This window comes from Echinops telfairi, unplaced genomic scaffold (genome assembly GCF_000313985.2).
Source record: "Echinops telfairi isolate 266 unplaced genomic scaffold, ASM31398v2 ScPeMD7_7469;HRSCAF=8507_0, whole genome shotgun sequence".
Classification (NCBI taxonomy): domain Eukaryota; kingdom Metazoa; phylum Chordata; class Mammalia; order Afrosoricida; family Tenrecidae; genus Echinops; species Echinops telfairi.
The window spans coordinates 24,656,040-24,673,990 of NW_022111372.1; the positions used below are offsets into that span (position 1 = coordinate 24,656,040).

Sequence of the window (17,951 nt, forward strand, 5' to 3'; positions counted from 1 at the left end):
GTCATTGCTGATGTCTGATGGATCTTGGCTGAAAGCAGAGAGTACCAGAAATATGCTTATTTGTGTTGCATTGACTATGCAAAGGATTCAACTTTGTTGGTCATAACACACTCTGGATAGCTTTGAGAAGCACGGGAATTCCAGAACACTTTATTGTACTCATTCAGAACCTGTCCATGGCTCAGGAGGCAGTTGTGGGAACAGAACAAAGGAAGACTGCATGGTGTAAAATCAGGAAAGGTGTGTAACAGGGTTGTATCCTCTCCCCATAATTATTCAATCTGTATACTAAGCAAAGAATCAGAGAGGTGGGATTTTTTGAAGAAGGCGAGGGCATCACGACTGGAGGAAGGCTTGTTAAGAACCTTCGATGTGCAGATGCCACAACCTTGCTTGCTGAAAGTGAGCAGGTCTTACAGCACTTGTTAATGGAAAGCAGGAACTGCAGCCTCCAGTATGAATTGCCGTTCAATGTAAAAACAACAACAACAAAAACAGATCAATAGGTGACATCATGTTAATGGAGAAAAGATTGAAGTTGTCAAGGGTTTCATCTTGCTTGGATCCACAATCAAGGCCCATGGAAGCAGCCATCAGGAGATCAAAGGACACATTGCATTAGGTGAATCTATTGCACAAGACCCTTTCAAAGACTTGAAAGCAAGCATGTTTCTTTGAGGTCTAGAGTGTGCTTGACCCAAGCCATGGTGTTTTCAATTGCCTCATAAGCACGTGAAAGATGGACACTGGATAAGGAAGACCACAGAATTAATGCATTTAAATTGTGATGTTCGCAAAGAATATTGAAAGTACCACGAGCTGCCAAAAAGAACCAACAGATTGGTCTTGGGAAGACGTCCAACCAGCATACCCCTTAGAGGCAAGGCTGGAAAGACTCTGTCTCACATACTTTGGGCATGTTGTCAGGAGAGACCGGTCCCTGAGAAGAACAACATGCTTGGTGGGGAGAGCGGCAGCGAGACAGAGGAAGACCTTTGATGAGAAGGACAGACACAGTGACTACAGCAATGGGCTCACACATAAGAACAATCATGAGGGTGGCACAGGACTGGAGAGTGTTTGTTCTGCTGTGCATAGGTCACTATGAGTTGGGAGCGACTACATGTCACCTAACAACAGCAAGTAGTTAGTCTGCACCTTGAGAGGTGCAAACCTTTACCATATTCAGCTGCTTACCTAAAGGTTAGACGTTCAAGTCCACCCAGAGCCACTTCAGAAGAAAGCCCTGGCAATCTAATTCCCCCAAATCAGCCATTGAAAAATGCTATCAGTTCTACTCTGATACACAAGGGGTCGCCATGAGCCAGAATCTGCCCTGCTGCAATAGGTGGTTAGTATAAGCTTCCCTTCTCCTTCAAAGAGATTTAAAAACATCCATTAGAGTGCCTTCAGTGTTTAAACTATAACTGAAAACAAAATAAAACCAGCCGCTGATTAGGTCATTCCAGTTCATGGAGAACACGTGTCAGAGTCTTCCCAGGCACCTCTGGGTGGGTTTGAAACCGCCAACTTTAAGCACTTGAGTCTTTAGACAGGCAGGGCCTTAAAATTTACTGAAAGCCACCTCATATGCTGTTTTGAACGTTGTCAGATATAAATAATAATACATAAAATAATGAGCGCTGGGGGCATAGTAGATTGTGCCTTAGGCAGCTAACCACAATATCCGCGGTTCAAACCTACAAGATACTGTGCAGGAGAAAGGCGCGGCTGTCTGCTCCTGTCAAGAGTTAGTCTCAGAAACCCTCTCCCATAAGGTCACTGTGACTTGGAATCAACTCCATGGTAGGAAGCTTGGTCTGAGTTTGCTGTGTTTCCTCCCCACCCACCTAGAAACACACGGTGCGAAGTGTGAGAAATTACATCCTGAGAAGGAGGAAGAGACCAATGTTTACATCTTTGGTAAAGACCTTTCTTGAGCTTGGGACCTTGCCGATTCTGAAAAGGAGATACTTTTATGTCTATTTCATAATCTAAGAGAAGGATGGAGAAACCAAGCAAACAAACACACTCACTGTAATCGGATCAGTTCTGACTCTTGGCCACGTTAGATGATCAGAGAACTTTACTTCACTAGTGAGTGGGGGAACCAGAAGATAATGCATTTTCGTGTTCGTTTACTCATTCAATTTTTAGGGAGTGTTTTCGAAGTGCCAGTTCGATGCCCAAAGGTACACAAAATTGCTTAAAATCCCCTTTCCTTTCCCGTTGGAGCTTGGAGAAAAGGCCTCCACTAGGCAATCCGGGTGAGAGCCGCCCCGCCCCGGCCCCGGCCGGCCCAGGCCCCGCCTCGCGCGCGCCCGTGTCCCCCGGGGCGCCGCTTGATGGCCACAATAGAGCACGGCGCGCCCTCGCCCGGGACTTTCCGCAGCCACCCGCCTGGGGCCACCCTTACGAGCTGAAGCCCGGAACCCTCCCCACGGAGTCAGAGGGTCAGCACTGTGCCCCCTTGGCCTTGGCCTGTGCACGCCCGAGGAGGTCGGCCGGCCGCTCGGCCCAAGGGGCTGGCCAGCGGAGCGCGCCCCGGCCTCTAGGGCCGATCGCAGATGCGCGAGGCCGGCGGCGGAGCCTGGGCGCCAGCTGGGGGCCCTGAAGTCAGCACCTCCGACCCGGGCCGCGACGATGGACTGACAGCAAAGGTAAAGGGATGGCGGGGACGCGTGCTGCTGACAATAGGGCACTACGCCTTCCCGGCCTCCTGCCGGCGCTTCCCGGAATCATCTCTCTCTTCCCCCGCCCCTACTCCCTGCCCCCAATAGTCAAGTTTAACTATTGCATTTCTCAAGGTACCTCCTCCTAGACTCCTAGACTCCGCCAGTCTCCACCACATCCCCATAGGTAACTCCTTGGTCAGGCGCAGGAAGAGGTCAGTGAGGGCCTCTGTCCTTCCATATCCGCCGCCCCGCGGGCGCTGAGAAGCTGGAGGGGTTGGGGACAAAGAACTTCCCCCTCCCCTGAGACGCAAGGATGGAACCCTTGACCAGGTCACAAGGGGTGTGAGCTTGAATCAGAACAAATCAGTTCGTTTCTCCAAGGAGTGTGTTTGCACCCCCAACCCACCTATTGGTACACTGTGGTGCTGGTGTCCCTTAACTTGATTGATCTGGATGTTGGTGGTGGTGCTGGCAAGTGGGTGGGACTCATGGAGACCCTGTGCACAACAGAACAAAACACTGCCCGGTTGCAGGGCCCTGCACTAGCCTTCCATTTGTTCCGTCTAACCGTTTGTTGCAGTCACTCTATCAGTCTCTCTCCTTGAAGGCCTTCCTCTTTATCAATGACCATATTTTGCCAACCACGATGACCTTTTCCAGGGACTGCTCTCTCCTGATAACATGTCCAAAGTGTGTAAGCTGGAGTCTCACCAGCCTCAGTTCTGAGGAGCATCTGATTGTACTTCTTCCAAAACAGATTTGTTTGTTCTTCTGGAAAGCCACGGTCTTGAATTCAAACTCGTCAATTCTTCGATCATCCTTTCTCCTTGTCCATCTTTTACCTGCACATAAGGTGACTGGGAAAGTACCAAGACGTGGGCCGTACAAACCTTAGCCTTCCAAGCGATAACATTGCTCTTCAACACTTCCGACTCGTCTCAGCCACTCACTCGTTCACTGTCGTCTAGTTGATTCCGACGCATAGTGACCCTTTGGGACAGAGTAGAACTGCCCCTCTGAGGTTTCCAAAACTGTAACTTTTTCAGAGAGTAAAAAGCCTCACCTTTCTCCCTCCGAGGCTATTTGTAATTCCACTCACATATAGAAAGGGAATTGTAATGGTCAGCCCTACTAGGCTATGGTCCCAGTGGCTATGGTTCCCACTGAGAAGGTACATGGGATTAGATCAGGTGGTTTCAAACTGCTCAGCACAAGGTGAGTGCCTAACCTGCTCCACCACCGGGGCTCATAGCAGCAACCCTCAATACAACAGAACTGCTTGGTCCTGCTCTGTCTTCAAAATTGTTATGTTTGAGCCCATCATTACAGCCTCTGTGTCAACCCATCTCATTTAGCGTCTGCCTCTTTTCCACCGATCCTTTGCTCTAACAAGCATGATGTCCATCTTCCGGGACTGGTCCCTCCTGACAAAGCACCCTATGTGAGAGAAGTCTCACCAACTTCTCGCCTAAGGACCCTTCTGAGTGGTTTGATTTCTTGACTGCTGCTTCCATGAGTGTTGACTGTGGATCCCAGTGCAATGACATCTTTGACTTCAATCTTAATCATGGTGTTGTCTGTCAGTCCAGTCCAGGATTTTTGTTGTCTCTACATTGACTTATTAGCTGGATAGTGGTGGCCTTATTGAGAAACCTTAAATATCCCTCCTCATTCTGGTCTGTTAATATTTGTTTGAAATCCTCACTTTTGTTTGGCAAGTGGTCTTAGAAGCGTAGAATGTGCCTGAAACATGCCTGTAATCTAATGGAACTTAAACTCTGATTGTCCTGGAGCCCAGTGGTCACAATAAGGTGGAGGTGGGGTCAACTACGACCTGTGAGGCTGTCACCTGTCCCACGCTTTGCCAAACTTTCCAAATACCATGCAGCTCTCCCCCCTCCACATACATCCCCCCAATCCTTCTGTCCTAGGGAACAGACAAAAATCTGCTGTGAGGAAAACATCTGAAAAACTTTCCTAGCCAAACCTCGAATGATGGCACTCCTCACTCCTCCAGAAGTGCTGACCTGTGCCTGACATTCAGCTAGTTCTTTGGGGAGAAAGCAGGACTCTAGTATTGTGACTCAGCTCGTCCTCCCCTCCTTCCATCCCAACATGAGTCCCTCAGGCTAGAGAAGCTGCCTAGTCTTCACAGAGCAAATTGTAATTCCACTCACATATAGAAGGGGAATTGTAATGGTCAACCCTACTAGGCTATGGTTCCCAGTGGCTATCGTTCCCACTGAGAAGGTACATGGGATTAGATCAGGTGGCCCAGATTAGAGTATATTATCTTCCAAAGTGGGGTGTAATGTGACGTGATATAATTATCTCACACCCACTGTTATTTAATGCAATGGCCTTCTGTAATGCAATACAATGTAATATAATCACTCCATTAGATGAGGTCATACCAGGGTGGCTCCTAATTATTTCTGAGTTCTAAAAAGACCAAACAAGATAGACACCTCAGGGAAGACGTCCAGCATGTGAGGATCATCCACAAGCCAAGGAATGCCAAGAAACACCAAGGAGACAAGGAACACACATGACTATGGGCAAGGAAAGAGTTGACAGGGTCGCGACTCTAATTTGGACTTTTAGTTTTCAGAACTGTGAGAAAATTTTATTTTGTTCTTTAAAGCCACTCTGTGGTATTTCTGGTGTGTCAGCACTAGATAAGTAAAGGAGGTGAGATTTTACTCCATTGTATCCTTGTAGCAAGTGAAAGAAACCACCCAAGCCCAAGCAGGGAGAACAGAAATGATGTGGGGGCAACAAAGAAAAGGAAAGAGCACCATGACCAACCAATACGCTCATTAAAATAAACTATAAGTCTCGAGACAGAAGAAAATCGGTTATAATTGGTTCACACCAGTGGTGGGATTCAGCTTGTTCTCACCTGTTCCACAGAACTGATGCCTAATATTTTGTTGAGTTCGGCGAACTAATTGTTAAAATGACATTTGTCATTAGGGTTCTCTCTAAGGTGACTGGCTGGGCAGCTGCCCCATGTGGAAATCACAAATGTATATTCCTTGCTCTTTATTAAGGCTCATCTGTGCAACAGCGTATTCTAAGCACCTGTAGTAATGTTCACTTCTGTCCATAGGAATAAAAAATTAGAACTATGCTTGTAACATTTATTTATTCTTTTCATAAAACTCATACTTTTGATGAAATGCTACATTTTTCTTCCTCTGTGTTTGATACTTCAGTAAGCAAACATATAACATAAAGAGAAAAAATGCCAAGCAATCACAAGGTGACACACTGCCATTTGTTTCAGTTTTGTGTTACACCCAAATCCCCACAAGATATTATGAGTGATTTATGCAATCCCTGAGGCCTCAAAGAGCTAAAAATATTGTCAGAACAATTGATGTAAGTTCAGCAGAAGCAGAAAGGGCTTTTTCAAAGATGAACATAATAAGGGCAGAGAAGAGAAGTCGCCTATTTCCAATCTATGAAGCACAATGACTGTTGTCTAATCAGCCTACTTCTAAAGGAACGGGACCCTACTACCGTGAAAAGATGGTTCAGGATAAATCACACAGCTGATGATGCTCCTCTGATAAAAGTGAAAAAGATTGCAAGTGAGGACACCCATCACGAAGCAATATGGCAATATCTTAAATAACAGTTTTATCCTTTGTGTCAGGTATTATTTAATATTTTTCATTAATATTTTAAAACTCTTCTATCTTTTCTAGTTTTGTGCCTTTTATTCTTCTTATTATATAAATTAGCACTTACATAATACTTAAATATTAGCTATACGAAATAATAAACTCTACTGGTATGTCATTTTTTTACACTTAAATGATCCTTAGGGCAGTGAATTGGTTGTTAAGTTATTTGAATCCCACCACTGGTTTACACACTATAACAACTTCATAAAAATAGGCTGTCAATAAAGATTTAAAATTAAGATTAAAAAAAAGATTGCCGACCTAAGGGGACAAAGTGAAGACCATAAAAACTAATTTAGAGGAGGAATGAATTAGAGGAAGCAACAGAATCGATACTACTGGAAATTAAGTTATTGTATACAAGAAATGTTTGGTTTAATACAAGAAAGGACAATACATGCAGGGGAGGTGGGGACAAAGATTAAGTCAATTGGAAAGAATCTGATAGGGGAGATGGTTAAGCCAAGAGCCATTAGGAAAATTGAGATCCTTGATGTATAGGATTGCTATGAGTCAGAATCAGCTTGATGGCAGTAAGTTTTGAGTTTGATGTAGAGAACCCAACAAGTGAGATCGAAAGTGTAAGTAAAACAAAAGAATGCAAGACAGTTCATTGAAATGAAGCAAAAATAAATGAAGTAAAAATCACCCTGTAGGGCATGTACACATGTAAATATATATATATATATATATATATATATAATGAGAGGGGAATAGAACTATGTACTCATATCTACATGTTAAGAATTAAGGTTGAAGTTGGACATTGGGCCTCAACTCAGGTACTCCCTCAACACAAGAACACTTTGTTCTAACAATCCGGCATTCTGTGATGCTCACCTTCCCGAGATCGCTGAAGACAAAATGGGTGCATGAGCAAATATGGTGAAGAAAGCTGATGGTGCCCACCTATCAAAAGATACAGCGTCTGGGGTCTTAAAGGCTTGAAGATAAACAAGCGGCCATCTAGCTGAGAAGCAACAAAGCCCACATGGAAGAAGCACACCAGCCTGTGTGATCATGAAGTGTCGATGGGATCAGGTATCGGGCATCTAAGACCCAGAATAAAACCATACCCAAAGTGAATGGGGTGGGGGTGAGGGGCATGGAGTGGAGATCCAATGCCCATCTGTAGACAATTGAGCACCCCCTCACAGAGGGGTCACAGGGAAGAGATGAGCCAGACAGGGAGCAGTGTAGCACTGATGAAACACAACTTTCCTCTAGCTCTTTGGTGCTTCCTTCACCCCACTATCATGACCTCAATTCTTTCTTACAAATCAGATTAGACCAGAGCATGCACACTGCTACAGATAAGAGCCCGCAACACAGGGAATCCAGAATAGATAAAGCCCTCAGAGACATAAAGGAGAGTAGAGATACCAGGAGGATTAGGGGAGGGTTGGGGGAGAAAGGGGGAATCGATCACAAGGATCAACTTATTACAACCTCCCAGGGGGATGAATAATGGAAATGTGGGGAGGGGTGACTGAGGATGATGTAAGATATGGAAAAAATAATCTATAACTTATCAGGGGTTCATGAGGGAGGGCGGGTGGGGGCGAGGGGGAAGAAATGGGGAGCTGCTATCAGGGGCTCAAGTGGGAAGAGAATGCTTTGAAAGTGATGATGGTGTAATATGTGCAGATGTGCTTGACACACTGGATGAAAGTATGGAGTGTGATAAGAGATGTAAGAGCCCCCAATTAAGGTTTTAAAAAAACAAACAAACACCCTGTAGACCAAAATTTCACATGGGAATGCTCAGTACCAAGATATTGCCAACTACCTAAATTCGAAGGAAAAAAATTGGGGGAGACTCAAAAGAGGAAAAGAAACCAAGCTGACCGCATACTTCTCCAGTGCAGTGCTAAGTGTCGGAAGATAATGTTCTCTAGAGGAAGAAACATTTCCCAAGAGCATCTTTTACTCAGTCAAGATGTCATATGAGTTGAACGTCAGACTAACCATCTTGGATTGAAAAGAGCAAAGGAAATCCAATACCGGTGGACCATTTTTTTGTGTGGGGGGGCGGGGAGAGGAGACAACTGCTGGATAACAAAATCCAGCAAATTAGGAGATGAAAGAATCCAGAAGTGAAGAATTTCAGTTTTAAAAAAAAAGGCGGCTGGTGAGTAGTCAGTATTTATCGTGCTGCTGGTTAAGCATCGGACTGCGGCTCCTCTCCAGGCCGCCCTGAGTCAGAGTCAGTCCTTGAGTTTGGCTTCTGTTTGTTATTCGTGGAAGCTGTGGGGAGAATAGTATGCGATTGTTTTCTAAGTTCAGACCAACCGAAAAAGGAAGTGAAGGGAGGAAGATGGTAGGACATGTCAATGTCTTCATCTTTCAAAGCATGAACCAATACATAAGGCTTAGAATCAAAATTCGCACCAAGGAGCCCTGACCTACACCAGTCTCCATGCAGAGGACCCAGGCTCTAGCCATGGTCACTACGTACTGGATTTCATACAGAGATTTTAAAATCAACTGAATTAAGCCTATTAAAATATATGTAAATGCGTGTGTGTGTGTGTGTGTGTGTGTACATACATCCTGGTGGCGATATGAGCTAGGTGATGGACTTCTCAAACCTACCAGCCATCCTTCTGGAGAAGGAGACTGTGCCCACAAAGATGAACCGTCTCAGGAACCCTCTACAGCAGTGGTTCTCAACCTTCCTAATGCCGAGACCTGTAATACAGGGCCTCATGTTGTGGTGACCCCCAACCATACAATCATTTTCATTGCTCCTTCATAACTATAATTTTGCTGCTGTTATGAATCGGGTGACCCTGTGAAAGGGTCGTTCAGCCCCCAAAGGGGTCGCGACCCACACATTGAAAACCGCTGCTCTATAGGGTCACCATGAATTGGAATTGAGCTGCTGGCTTGGTGTTTTGAATTTTGATTTTGTTGAAGGGGAGTTAAGCTTATAATACTTTAGCTCTTTTTTCTTTCTTTTTCTTCTTTTTCAGCTAAAAGAGATTTAGTAGTTATATTGCACAAATACAATGTGCGAACCTTTACTATGACTCTGACTCAGAGAAATTAACCCTAATGAGGCTTTGTGAAGCCAAGTAGGGGAATATCACCAAAGGTTAGATTTTAGATAATATTAAACATTAATAAGTTCCAGTGATGGGATTGGTTATTATTGTGGTCATGAATTACTATGAAATCCTATGACATCTGCTTGAAATAATCCAGTTGGGAGAAGGGGGTGGGGGGTGGGCCGAAGAGGAGGGGTAGATTAGGCAAGTGTAATAAGATGCTGATTATTAAAGATGGGTGATCACCAGAATTCAAGTTTGAAAATACCCACAGTGCAAAGTTGGAAACAGATAAGTTGTACTAATTCAGTTCCCCAGCAATTCGCCTGTTTATTAAGAAACTCATTAATCCATTTAACAAGAATTTACTAAGTTCTTGCAATTTCTTAAGATCCTGTGTGAGGGGCTGGAAATACAATGCTTGTCACATTGTCTCGCATCAAGGAATTGGTAGTTTCATACCAGAAAATGGATAACATTTCAGTATAAATACTATTGAGGGGAAGTACGAGAGCTATTGGTGAATATTTGAGAACCCTTGGGTGTGGGAGGAGGAAAAAACATGTAGCCTATAAGGAAAGGCCACACACCAAATGCTATGATCTAAAACAATCCTTGATTAGTTTATAGTCAAATTGAATTTGTGTGGCACATCCAAACCCAACTCATTCTTATTCATTGGCATCAATGAACCGGATTCAGATGTGCGACACCCCATCCTTGGTTCTACCATCCAGTCGGTCCATTTAGGAAGAATTAGGGTTCAGAGAAGAATCTCTTTACTCACGTAGTTTCCATATGAGCTGGATTTTGAAAAGACGGTGTGCTATTTCTGCGGGTGTGCATGGCACGGAGCACACCCTGGAAGGAGACTCCCAGAACCGAAAGTCAGAGCAAGGGACATGCCAGGAGATGCCATGTCAGCTAGAACTCAGCGCGTGCATGGGACAGCAACTCAGGGTAAATCACGAAGAGGGTGACAGCCTTGACTTGAACCCCGGGAGCTTGGTGCATTGGTTAGACAGTGGTAGACTGTAGACGGGCCAGCCATGTAATTTGCAGGGCATCCAGCAAAATGAAAATGGAGACTAGGAGAAAGTAGCGCGAAAGGTACCCAAATTAAAAGCTTTTGTCTGTCCCACTCCTCCTAATGTTACTTATTCTAAGTAAAAGAATACAATTTAAATTATTAGTATGAGTTTTTACAGTTCTTTTGTATAACGTGCAAAACCCGTTGTAAATGCTAAGACAAGGGCATTTACGAAATCATCAAGTCACAAATTGCTCAAGCTAGGTTTCATAGCTCGTCCCTGGAGGGTTCCTCAAACTAGCCAAAAGAGACAAACTCTAGCCAGAGTCTGGAAGGTTGGAAGAAGGAAGAGAGTCGCCCAGGCACAGAGCCAACTGTAGAGAATGCTGCTTCAGACACAGGGATACTGGGATGTGAGCAAATGCAGATGCTCCCAGGGCCCCTCTGCCCTCAAGACTTAGGGACACATGCACTTAGGCTTAAAAAGTACCAGATTCTCCTTCCTGCTGGTCACAGAACAGACACACCACACCCCAGACAAGGCAGGCTTGGAAAAAACTATGTCAGGCTTCACCCCCTCCCCAAGGACCCAACTGGCCCCACCCAGTGTGAACTAAAAATACCCCCAACCCAATACTCCTACTGTCAAGCTGATTCCAACTCAAGGCAGAGTGGAACTGTTCCGTGGGGATTTCTTGACTGTAATCTCTCTGGCATAAAACAGCCAGGCCTTTCTTCTGTGGGGCTCCGAGTGGGAAGCACCATCCTTTAGGTTTGCATTCTTATTGCTACAAACCACCCAGCCTGCTGGCAGTGCCCGTGGGTCATGAAACCTCATCGTAGAGGTGTGCTATCTCCATGGTCTGGGCGTGGGCAAAAGACTCACTCCTACCAAACGGAACCTCCGGCCAACTGCCCACAGAATCCTGGTGCTGTCAGCTCAGGGCAGGAAAGACCTCCTCACCCACCCATGCCCACCCTTGAGTCCTCACTCAGGACAGCAAAAGTAGGAAATGGGATTCTGCACCCCGTTCCTGCCTCTAGTCCCTGACAGGACCTGGGACATGGGGGGCCTGGGGAACAGAGTGCTGAGAACCCATCCTGGGGAAGTAGAGAAGTCGGGATGAATGTGCAGGTGAGCGGAGGCTCCCAGCTTCTAGTACTTGCTCCATGTCCCACGGGCTCTACTAACAAAGCAGGAAGCATGGCAACAGGAGAGCTTTTTAGCCAAGCCTGAGATCAATCGTTCTGCATCTACAGCCAGGAGGTGTCGCCTGGGTCATACACCCAAGAAGCCAGCCCTGGTGAGAGAGGGAAGAATTCACAAGGGCTGTGGTGCTGGAAACCTGATCTAAGTGTACTCTGGGAGAATTTTAAGGAGCTCTAGTAACAATTCCAGGCAGATTGCCAAGACACACAAAAATAGGCCTTTCTAACTCAACGGCAGTTGATCTGGCTCTAGGATTTTAGTGAGAAAGCAAGAATTTAGTCACCAGCCATCTGGTTGGAAGTAGGGTAGAAGTCACCAAAAACAAAGCAAAGGACGCATTCCTTGACGCAGAGTGGGCAGAGCTGGGCTTGTCCTTGGCACGGTGGGTGCATGCTGTGTGGATTTGCATCTTCCCAGCCACCGATGGGACTAGGTATTGCTGCAGATGCAGGCCCAAAGCAGAGGGGTTTGGCCATCAAAAACAGGCTAGAGGCCCCAGGGCAGATACTAAAATATCAGGGAGTCACCTCAACGTGGTGGCATCCTATGATTAAAGTATTCCCATTATCTATAGGAAGGCTGTCTGCCAAGGAGTAATGCTGGAGATTATGATAACCACAGTTCACAAAGTTGTACTGGGATGCCAGTACTATGTAATGCCACCATCTATTTGCCAGCTTGTGTGCCATGGTGGCTTGCATGTTGCCTATGATGCAGAAGCTATGCCACCAGCATCCCCCAGACCAGCGGCTCATCCATGGAGGACAGGTTTCAGTGGCACTTCCAGTCTGAGAGGAATGGAACACCAACAGTCTATGGGCTCTGTCATTGGAAGACTGAACTGATGATCTGCTCTCAAACCTTCTACCCCCACAGAATATTGTTCAAGATAGATGCATCATTAGGAATCAACAGGTTCTAGAGAAGGACTCAGGAGCCCTGGTGGTGGAGTGGTTACCGGTTGGGCTGCTAAGTGCTAAATCAGCAGTTCAAAACCACCAGATGCTCCAAGAGAGAAAGATGAGGCTTTCTACATCCCCTGAGGAGTTACAGCCCAAATGTCCATCAGAAAGACTGGTCAAATAAAATAGGATTTATTCCTAGGATGGAACATTACCCAGCTAGTTCAAAACCAAGGAAACCCTCTTAGATGGTGTCTTAGTTTGCTGGTCTACATTAACAGAAGTAGCACACGTGATGGCCTTAAGAGCAAACATTTATTTTCTCATAATTCCAGAGGCTGATAATCCAAATCAGGGCCACAGGCTTGTGGATGCCTCCTGTAAGCCTCCCTCCTGGTTTCTGGTGTCTGCAGGCAATCCTTGATATTTCTTTGCTCCTAGACAGGCCCTCGGGTGGCATTTGACTTTCTCCTCCATTCTGATGAATCCAAATGTCTGTGTTTCATTTCCTAGCACGATTTGCCTCTCTTTCAGTTTCTCTTGCTTCTCATCACACCTTTTCTTTCCTTCTCATCCTCATAAAACCAAAAGCTAACACTATTCTTTTTAAAAAATCTAATTTCCCTTTTTTTAACCTACCAAATAACACGACCTGACCCCTCCCTTTTTTCTTCTTTTTTTGGTCTACTATTCCTTTCTCTCGCCTTCTGCTAACACTTCCTTTTCTACCTTCTCATTGCACCCCTAACACCCAATTTAATCCTCTCCCCCAGAGACTTAATACAAACTGCTCGTCACCCCTCTTCTGCACCACGCAATCTCCCTGGCGGTCTAATTATGTCAGTACTTTTGTACCCAAAGCGGTACATTGTTTTGCATAAAATTTGTTGTTTTATATTGTAGGCCTGTAATTCCTTAAAAAGTACTCCCTTTAATCTCTCTAGTAGACACTCCAGGTATGATAAACTTTAATACACAGGTAACATTTACCCTGAGTCACACTCGGGCTTACCACCAGGGATGTTTTAACAAAGTTAACCATTCCCACAGAGCAGCACCTCCCGAACACCCCTAACAGTGGCCTCAAGATGTCAAGGGAGCAACGGAAGATAGAGCTTCACGCACACACAGACCAAGAAACAGAAATAAGTAACCAAATAGCAACCAGACTTAAATGTACTGCCTGAAATTGAACAGGCTATGGATTTACCCGAAAAAGAATGTAAAAGAATGATGATTGCACTTATGCAACAGATGAAGGCAGAGTGAGAGAAAACAGGAAACAATAGAAAAGCTAGTAACTTCACTACATGCTGTAGAAGAAAAACTCCAGACAGAAACACAAAAACTCAAATACTACAATAGCAGGATTAAACAACACTATAAAGCAGTGGTTCCCAACCTTCCTAATGCCGAGACCCTTTAATACCGTTCCTCATGTTGTGGTGACCCCCAACCATAAAATTATTTTTGCTGCTACTTCATCACTGTCATTTTGCTACTGTTATGAATCATGCAACCCCTGTGAAAGAGTCGTTCGACCCCCAAAGGGATCATGACCTTCAGGTTGTGAACCGCTGCTGGAAAGGAAAAGCATGATGCTACAGAAGAACAGAGAAACAGACCTGAAGAGATGGAGACCCGAGCTAGTGGGCTAGAAGACAAATCGACAGAGTCCAACCTAAAAGAAGAACAAACAACAAAAAGAGGCCGAGAAAAGCTCAAGAACAACATGGGACACAATTAAGAGGAAAAACCCACGCCTTATAAGAATTCCAGAAACGGAAGAAGTAAAAAAAATCCACACAGAGAATAGTCCAAGAGCTCCTGCCAGAGAACTTTCCTTAATGTCTAAAGGAGTAAAAGTTAATTATTCAGGAAGCTGAAAGAACCCCAGTCAGGAGAGATTCCTCTTTGGGAATCTCCACAGCATGTTGATGTCTAATGTCATCAACCACAAGGAAAAAAATGCTAAGAGCAGCCAGAGGAAAAAAAGATCAGTTAATACAAAGGGTCAGCAATTAAAATAACCTCTGATTTCTAAGCAGAAAACATGCAGGCAAGAAGACAGTGGAGTGACATATACAGAGTCCTGGAGGAAAAACACTTTGTACCCAGCAAAAATATCACTCAAATATTATGGAGAAATAAAAGTTTTCCAAGACAAGGAGAAACTAAAAGAATTCACAAAAACCAGACCAGTACAAAAATACTCAATGAAGTACTATGGCCAAAATATCACCAGCAACGATACACAACCCTGAAGCCAACACACAAGACAGTTCCTCACAAAAACCAACACACAGAGCAACATCCAAAGCAATGAAATAACCCAGGCATAACCAAGAAACTAAAGGCAACCACACACAAATATAAAGCAAAGTGACAGTCCCAAATACATACGTAGCAATAATCTCACTGGATGTAAGTGGACTAAGAACATAAGTAAAGAAACAGTCACAGAATGGATGAGAAGACAAAATCAGTCAATATGCTGCCTACAACAGACACACCTCACAAAAACAGGAACAGACTAAAAATCAGAGGCTGGACAAATGCATACCAAGCAATCAGCAACCGAAAGAAAGCAGGGGTAGCAATACTAATCCCTGAGAAGATAGACTTCGAGGCAACAACATAGTAAGAAATTCAGGGAGTCAGGTGGGAGGAACTCTCCTCTGACCTCTTTGCTCAGTGCTTTATAAATATATTTCACTTTCTCAAAGACTGATGATATCCAAAAATGGGATTTCTGTGGACACCAGGCAGAGACCTTTTTTGGTTCATTTACATTAGTATTGTGACACATAGTTGGGGGCAGAGGGGGGGCAATTTAATTCATAACAGGTGCAAATCTGGAAAGAAACACTGCCATCAAATTCATTCTGACTCATAGTAGCTCTGTAGGACAGAGTAAAACTGCGCCTGTGGGTTTCCTGACACTGTAAATCTTTAACGAAGTGAAAAGTCTCATCTTTATCCCAACAGCTGGGGCTTTCTAACTGCCGATCCTGCAGTTAGCAACCCATCACATCTACTGTACCACCAGGGATCCTGGAAATCTGGAAAGATCTCCCAAATATATATATTTTAGTGGTATATTAGAGCTTAAAGAGCCCTGGTGGTGTTGTGGTTATAAATTGGGCTGCTAACCATGAGACCAGCAGTTCAAGATAACCGGCCACTCCTTAGAAAAAAGACAGGCTTTGTACTCCTGTAAAGCATTATAGTCTCAGAAACTCACAGGGACAGTTCTACCTTATCCCATAGGGTCACTAGAAACCAGCATTGACTCGATGGCATTGAGTTTGGTTTGGTATGGTGGTTTTTTCCCTCAACAGTTTTATTGGCAAGTAATTTACATATCATAATTCAATCATTCAATCATATCATGGAGAATTGTGCAATCACCCCCTCATCAATTTTAGAGCATTCCCTTCCCCCATGGTTAATTTATCTTTAAGACGATTTATGCAATCACAATCCATCGAATGCTCCCTCCCCGCTCCTGTCATCATTCGTTACTCTGGAAATCCCCCTCCCCATATTCCCTATAGCCCCTGTATCCTTTATTATCATTATGCATCCACTCCTGTGTCTCACAGCTGGGAGACCCAACAGAAAACAATAGAAAACAAAATCACACTAAGGTGGTAAGAGTAAACACATTATAGTATACAGACAACAACAGTAATAATGCGTACGAAGAAAAAGACCCCCAACAATAATCAGAAGGCTAGGGAAGAAGTGTCTGTCATCAAACCAGTCAGAGATACATGCACCCAGAGCAAATTTAGCTCGAGTCTTTCGGGGTCAACTGGCCAAGTGTCGAGTTCAATTGAGCATAATCAAGATTACAGTGGTCTCTGCCTGATAGTAAGGTGGATCTGCCAGGGGCTCAGTCTGACTAGATACTCTGTAGGTGGATTTGGGCTCCCTCCTTCCCCATAGCCTCCACAAATTGAGTGTTCATAATTTTTGCTCTGATGCATTTCTCCTCACCGTAATCGAGTTTTATAATTACCATCTTTGGATAACACAACTGGTATGCTTCTTCCATGTGGACCCAGTTGACTTCTCGCTTAGATGGCTGCTTGTTTGAATACAAACCTTTAAGACCCCAGACACTATTTTTATTGATAGCCAGGCACTATCTGCTTTCTTCACCACACTTTGCTGGAGCACCCTTATCTTCAGGGATCATTTCATGAAGGTGAGTATCAAGCGGGGCCATGATGTAAGAACTGATTGTTCTTAAGTTGGAGCTAGGATCTCATGCATGTCCAAAACCCATTCCTGGATCTATGCCGTTCATTCTTTCCTTCTTTCTTTCATTCCATAGTTCAATCATGCCAAATGTAATTGTACCATTTCTTGCATGCCCGTACTTGTTTTCCAAACCAGGACTTCTTGACATCATCTCCCTCTTGTCTCCTGCACCCCTCTATATCCTCCTTCCCCCAAACCCATGTTATATTTTCTTTCCCTGTAGGCTCAACACCCCTGGCTTTCATTTTCTGAAAAGTAATAAAACAAATAACACAATTTCAAGAGGGTGAGCCCCAGTGGTGACACACCTCTGAGATACACCCTAATATAAATGAGCATAAGCAGAATATAACAATGGCTGTCACAGGGTTGTCGGGATATTATGTATCTTAATACAGCATACAGGGCCTTGTGTACCAAGACCTTGTGTATTCGCCAACCAACAGTGCACCGCTCTTGGTACAGCTGGCTTCTTCTACCTCAGACACCATTGTGTTTCCAGTTTAAGTCCTCAGGTTACAAGTGTATCTGGGGTAGGGTGAACTCCAGTTCACCCAGTGGAGTTCCCATTTGGGGGTCTCACCGATGCAGCCTCTGGAGTATGACATGTACCCCAAAGGTCAGGGATTCATTGTCTAGTGTTCCGCGGCACCTGGCCTGGGTTCCCGGGTTATCCCCAGATGCCCTAGGCCAGTGCTGTCCTCCTGCTGCATATCACTAAAGACCCTCCCCACCTAATGATCTCAAGGGCATCCTCGGACTCTCCCCGCCCCCCTGGAGGTCAGCCCTTCCTCATCCTCCCCACAACAAGCACCTGTGTTCATTCCAACTTGACCCTCTCCTGCGCTGCCCCTCCCCCGGCTACCACTCAGTGATAGCATCCTACCCCGCTCCCCTGACCCTTTGATCCCAGCTGTTCTGAGGGGCCCGCTGGCCTAGTGACCTACACTGTACTTACCTGGAGCAGATGATGTGTGGTTCATTGGCACTGGCCCAGCTCTTTTTTTTTTTTCAATTTTATTTTATTTTATTTTTTTCTTTTTTAACATTTTATTAGGGGCTCATACAACTGTTATCCCAATCCATACACACATCAATTGTGTAAAGCGCATTTGTACATCGT

General features: G+C 44.8%; 1 protein-coding gene across 2 annotated transcripts in view; it reads left to right on the forward strand.

Moving 5' to 3' along the window:
• The first annotated feature begins 2,517 nt into the window (after nt 1–2,517).
• Nucleotides 2,518–17,951, forward strand: part of IFNAR2 (interferon alpha and beta receptor subunit 2) — a 49,902-nt gene continuing 34,468 nt past the window's right edge. The window contains exon 1 of one of the 2 annotated variants that reach the window (XM_045284865.1): nt 2,518–2,660. The gene's annotated coding sequence lies outside the window, so the exon portion shown is untranslated. The remainder of the gene's footprint in view (nt 2,661–17,951) is intronic. The other variant, XM_045284864.1, reaches the window with a different exon arrangement.